This window comes from Cololabis saira, chromosome 5, assembly GCF_033807715.1.
Source record: "Cololabis saira isolate AMF1-May2022 chromosome 5, fColSai1.1, whole genome shotgun sequence".
NCBI classification, from domain to species: Eukaryota; Metazoa; Chordata; class Actinopteri; order Beloniformes; family Belonidae; genus Cololabis; species Cololabis saira.
The window spans coordinates 25,934,798-25,941,836 of NC_084591.1; positions in this window are offsets into that span (position 1 = coordinate 25,934,798).

Below are 7,039 nucleotides of genomic sequence, written 5' to 3' on the forward strand. Positions count from 1 at the left end.
TCCCCTGGAGAAATAAGGGAACACATGTTGGCTGTTGTCCATTGAGTTCCTATGTGTTCACACTGACCAGGCTGAATTTCCCATTATCTAGCAGAGTTTGTGTGCCTCCACAGGCTCGTCTTTTCTTTGCTGTTTACTGTTATTTCAGCTGGAATGGACTACTTTCTGTCACGGCCCACATTGGGCTAAAATTTCAGCGCGTCAGTATATCGGCAGCCTTCCTCTAAATGGACCACAAAATGACTTGTCTTGCACAATAAAGCTCTGCGTGATAAGAAGTGATACCATCAGCACGCTTGCTTTGCAGGCACACTATGTGCGTCCAACTTGGCAGCAGTCAGAGGCCAGGTTGCCATATGACTGCTCGCCAACCATCGCCACATACTTGGAAAATGACACAGGAGGAGAGGATGAAGAATAGAGTTGTTTGTGACAAGTATGCCAGTGGGGTGTTTTGCTGTAACAGCATATTAGCTCGGCTATAGCTCCCAGACAACAACACATTAAAACCAAATCAACATTTCCACTCTATATTTACACTCTCCCAGCAAGAAAAGCTCTCATTTCTGTAGAAGAAAAAAATCTTTTCACACAAGACACCACAAATGAACAAACAGAAAAAAACAACTTTTTTTCCCAGGCAAAATACTGTATGTGAACTAGAAGGGTTTAGTTTATTCATTGATTATAATAATTTCTGCTATGTAGTTGTAACCATAAAGTTTCTTTATCTCCGTATCCATAGGCAGTGTTGAGGTTTTCACTGCTAAAATAAGTCCACAGGCGCTGATCAGGACACACTCATTACATCCAGATATAGTCTATTGCATAATGCCACCTAGAGGTTCACAATGGAATTAAAAAGGACACATCCTAAAGACAGTCAGGGATAATAAAACTAAACCCTGTGCTACAAAAAAAGAAAAGTTTGGGACTTTTTTTTTTTTACTTTTTGACCTCTGAGAATTTCTCATGTGAATTTATTGATGATATTTGCAGCTACAATTTTTTTGCACTATAATAGAAAATCATCAGTTTTAAATCCCCTAGAAGTTTCGACAGACCAAGTGAACCTTAAGACAGAAGGTACAGAAGTGAATAAAGTCTGAGTGCCCATTAAAGGGAGGAAAGAGAAAACACAATGATTCATAGATGTCGAAAGTGATCTAAATTTGGCATCTTTGTTGGTGACAACAACGTGATGTCTGCCCATAATCAGAACTTCTAATAGTTTTCCCAGCATAGAGGGAAAATTATCAAATATTCTTAATGCCATTTTACTTCTGATGCAGCACGTAATCTGAATGGGGTTTCTCCTGAGGCAAAGTCTAAGACTGAAAGCCCGGAAGAGCACATGCAAAAACCATAAACCCGTACCCACAATGAAACCACAGAACTCATGGTTTAAAATGGAATAGCAGTCCACATGCAGAACCACAGCTCTAGACATGACAAGTCTCTGATCATAGTCATATAGCGTGATCCCAGAGGCCCTGAGAGACAGCCGTCACAGATTACAGTGGCACAGATGACTCCAGACCCCCAACCACTCCCTGTTTTGTGCTTTGAGATGCCGAGTAGAATGAATGTCTCCAAGTGTGATGTCACTCCTTCTGAGGCCTTTAACCACAGCGGTGCAATGACTCTGGGGTGTACAGGCTTTTCAATCTTTCAATCTCTTCTGCTGAAAATGGCACCATAAGGTCCTGTAGTAGTAGATCAACTCTTCATGTATTCATGTGATAAGGAACCATGTGAGCTACTGTATCCGTCATTCGTGTAAAATATAGGGGAAATATTATGAATCGTCACTCAGTGTCCCCCTGCTTAGAAACATGTGGCTCTACAGTTTGAGCAGGAGCATCACCTCGTGCACATATGTTTGCTGCTAATTTGAATGGTAAGAACAGTTTGAAGGGGAGACATGAAAAGCTTGAGGTCTCCCACAGCCGCCACACATGTTGACCATGCATGTGGATTCACTGCTTCAATGGGGAAAGTGTGACCAACAGCTTGCATGGGAGAGTGCTTTTACACCTGCTTGACCGCTGTGCAAACACCTTTTTATGGTACATTATGAGACTGTTCCCTGCAAGTGAGACCCACTATAGATTTAAAACTCATCTGGAGAATTTATTGGACTATAACCAGCCAGATGGAGAGGCTCAAATGTGCTGCAGTGTGTTGAAAAGTCAATAAGTGTAATAATTACTACTATAAAAGCTGATGATTAAACATGAGTCCACTGGTTTATGATGGAAAAGAAATGTGATTAAATAGTTTTCATTTTGGTTTTAGTGAATCTTTATGAAACCCTTTACTGCTACCGTGTGTGGAGATTTGGTACTACAGCTGCTACAGTCAAATCTGTCTCTACCCTCCTTTTTCCTAACAACTTTTTGTCTGTTCTGACCAGTGAATTTAGTTTTAATGGATATGAATTCTAGTTTCTATGAAACAAGTAACATTTAATTGTGCCTTACTTTGTTAAATCCTTATTTTAATGTGCAAATATTGGAAAAAAAAATTGGTGGGATACAAATTGAGAATTTTCTGTCACATCATTGCGTTGGTCTGAGGAAAAAGAGAAAATGATTGTAAAAAATGAGTATCAGGATAACTTTTGGCAGTTTATCTATCTTTTTTTTTATTTCCAGGTATTTAAGAACCCAAGTATTAAATGGTTCAGGGTATTTTAAAAATGATGTCACTTTGTCCAAATACTTTTGAACCCTCAATAATAGAGATTTTTTGCCTAAAATGACTTTAATTCCTTCATTTAATGCCATAATTTTTTTGAAACATCTGAGATTAAAACAGAAGGTTTACAACTTGATCAAATTTAGATTGTTTTATTTCCAATTAATTTTGGTGGGATAAAAAGGCCAAATCATAAAAAAACTCATTGCCCAGCTCTGAACCTGACTGCGGGTAACATCTGAGCAATGATGGATTAGGGTCATCCATCCATTGTATTTCCCTTATTAAAGGCAATCTATAAGTTCTGCACTTTTTATCCATTAAATATGTAATACATTTTGTTACTACTACTTGGAATAGTAAATAGTAATACTACTGGACTATAAAAATGCTTTTTTATTAAGAAAATGCTGCTTCAAATGTGGTTATTAAACTTTCTTTTTCTTTTTTACCTGAAATTCCCTTTAATTAAACATTTGCGTGTCAAAACAGAAAAAAAAATATTGTTCACCTATTTAAGCAACAGGTATCATGTCTGTTCTGGTTTCAGTGAACAGGCGTTGCTCATTCATATGCTTCGAAGAGGATTGAAGGATGGGGGTGGTTCTTTTTAATTATTTTCAAAACCTAGTTGACTCTTATTGGTCTAAAATCTTCTATCCAACGTTTAATGAAGTCAAATGTGATCATAAGTGTCCATACAATAAAGTATTGAGCATCATTTTCCTACATGTTATGCTCTCAACAGTTGTCATTGCTGATGAATGACGTGGAAGGTTACTACCCTTTCACATGGCTACTTTACTGGTCAGGGTTCAGCTACTGAATTTAACCAACATCCTGCCTTGTGTGTATACAGTATATAATGGCATGAAAAAGAGAAGTGAAGGCTAAATGATAAAACTATCAAGCCTTTTTTGATGATAGGGTATAATTAAGTCATAATGGATTTTAGTAGATACAAGTTTACCTTTTCTGCTCTGATAAGTCACTCTTGTGTGAAAATGTGTCTTTTACTTTAAAAGCTACGTTTAGACTTGTATCTTAGTGTAAACCCTTGATGGAATGAGGCGTTATTATTATTAGGGTAGTTCCTCTTGTGGTTTTTCTGCAAGGACACACAAAATATGTTATGTTCCAGATCAACATCTACAGTTGAAACCACAAGTTTACTTTCATTCACGAATTATGACAACCTCCCTCATAAGTTTTTATATACTCTTTGGGAATGATCAAGATGATTGTAACTTCATTTTTTAAAATCCATTTTTGAAGGAGTTGGTGAAATGTCCACTAGGTTGGACATGTGTTTGAACATTTGACTGATAAAATGTGTTTTTTTTTTGTTTTTTTTTTAAGTTTAAAATAAGATTTTGTGAGCACTATGAAATACTTTGTGCTTTCAATGTTGTTTAACTTATGTGTTCTCATATTTTAATATTTTACAATACTGTTATATGCATTGCAACAACGTCAAACCTCCTGACTCCAAAAGTAACTTCTCTTTTAGTCAAGTGACTCGGCAAGTACTGTCTGACTCCAATCGTATCAGTATATCAGCATACGGCAAACATATGACAAGCATTGTCTTCCAAATATCAGCACATCAATAAACTGTCTGTCTACACTTGAAAAAGACTTTCTTGTATGAAATCACAGAAGCATGTGACTACATCTGCAGTTCTTCCCCATCCACTTACCGCACCATGCCAAGGAAAACCCTGATACACTTCAAATCTGTGCATGTAGAGCTACCGCTTGAGCTTTGTCAAGGGATATCCTCAGCTCTCTGAGCATCATTCACCACACTACTGCTACTGCTATTCATCATCACTACCACCAGTCTCAGATCCTTTAGGCTTTTTTATGATCGCAACATTTTGGAACATTTTGTTGAATTCAAATTCAATTCAGCTCGAATTCAAAAATACTTTATTAATCCTTGAGGGGAAGGGAAGTTAATTATGAAGTTAATTATAAAAAAGAAAACTGACATTTTTATAACACAGATTACTTGACTTGTATTTTCAAAAACAAAGTCGCAGTATGAGCAATTTTCTCCCGCCACAAATTCAGTACTTGGAAATTTCTAGCCTCCCACCGGCTATCTTGGTTTTCATGACTGCTCTTTTGCACTTACCTGTACAACCAAGGTGACCAGTGGGTGGTAGTGTATAGGAAGACGCACAAACGTCTACTATAGTGACTGTGCAGCTATGACATCATGACTCATGCAACTTTTAAATAGCTGGCTTCTGTATTTACCACCAGAATGGAAGGGTTACACGCACTGTATGAAAAAACACTTACAATCTTGCCGCCCTAAGCATCTGGAAATTGTACCCAAGTATGAACCAGCCTTGTGGAAGTCCACAATTCTCTCTCCCTCATATCTTGGTAGATTTTTTTTGATTTTCCCATAGTGTCACAAAAGAAAGTTGTGTGTTTGAGGTGTGGATTAAATGCATCCACAAGTGTACACAACTCAAACATTCTCAATTATCCATAACAGAAGCTTCCAGAGTCACATCAACACCTGCATTTTCACCAATTGTTAAATAGTGTAAAATAAAAAATAGTGTATTGTACCATATGTAAACTTATGACTTTGAACAATATAATAAACAAACTCTCTAAGGAAATCTCTCTGTCTCTCATTATTCTGACATTCAGGAAATATAAATTATTTTGGTTTAGTCTACTTTAATGTCAAACCAGGAGAAAAAAAACAAAACCATACATGTGTCTTTTTATACAGAGTATGTAAACTTCTGGATTTCCACTGTATATTTTAAATATGCCATGCCCTTTAAAGAAAGTTGCCACCTTACAGGGCGCAGGTTTAGCACAGTCGAGTGAGTTGCCTGAACTTCCCCAGCTGTTCTGCTGTCTCCAGAGGTGGACAGAGTACTCGACCCCAGTACTTGAGTAAGAGTACAAATACAACTGGTCAAAATTTACTCTGTTACAAGTAAAAGTAGCTCAGTCCAAATATTACTAGAGTAAGAGTAGAAAAGTACTTGTTTTTAAAGGTACTTAAGTATGCTTTTAAATTTACTTCAAGTAAAAGTAAGAGTAAGAGTAAGAGTAAATTTCTTATTTTCCACATCAGTAAATTACTATATTTTTTCTAAATTAATTTAAGGATCTTTTAACTCTTGTTTCTAAGAATTCGATGTTGAGTTGTTGAAAGCAGAGAGGTAGTTCTGCTTCGGCAGACACAATAAACATTTGAAAATAAATGTCTGTGGTTTTTCTGTGCCCTCGTTTTTTACTCTGTCGAACTCAAACATTGAGTTAAGATACGGCCAAGGATTTTGTGAAAGTCCCTGCTCCGAGTCCGGCTCATTATCAGACTCAGACGACTCAGCGGATTGTCTTTCTTCTCCTGACGCAGGCGTAGCCATTGTTGCGGCTCTGTCTTGACAAACGCAGGCTACTTTGGCGGTATCGTTTTGAGGAGGCTTGACGGATTTCCGCTTTCCGTACATCCCAGTGGAGAGCGTGCACTGTGATAGGTCTCCTCCTTTGACAAAAACAGTTTGTGTCCAATAGGATTTTAGGCAGTGGTGTAAAGTAACAAAGTACAAGTACTTCGTTATTGTACTTAAGTAAGATTTTTGAGAATTTGTACTTTTATTGATACTTTCATTTTTCTGTACTTTTACTTTTACTTCGTTACATTTTCAAGGAAAAAATCGTACTTTTAATCCGCTATATTTAAAATTGGACACGTCGTTATTTAGGGAAGAATAAAAAAGAGCAGACCTGAAAGTAACGAGTACTTTTCAGCCTTCCTAGAAATTTACTCGAGTAAAAGTAAAAACATTTGTCTTGGAAATGTATTCAAGTAAGAGTAATAAGTACCAAAGAAATCTAATACTCAAGTAAAGTACAAATCCTCTGGATATGTACTTAAGTACAGTACTCAAGTAAATTTACTCCGTTACTGTCCACCACTGGCTGTCTCACACAGGAATAACCTTGTAGCCATGTTGCAGGCTGTGTTGAAATGCGTTTGTGTTATTTCCTCATACTCAAGCACCGGAGATAAAGACTGAGAGAAAGCTTCCCACCACCGCAGCGTGTGCAGGGTGGAGGGTTGATTTATGGTTCCGCGTTTACACCAACGTAGAAACTACGGCGTATGGTACGCGGCGACGCGCTGTAACCGTACGGCGTGTGGCTCTGCGTCGATTTAACGCGGAACCATAAATCAGGCTTCTGGTGTTGCGTGTGAACTTCCGTGCCGGCGTTGCCGTGGTTACGGCTGGGTGACCGGGCGAAGCCCCTCCCTCTGAATCGGCCCCGGCAGAGCCGCTGTGTCAGATTCCTGCAC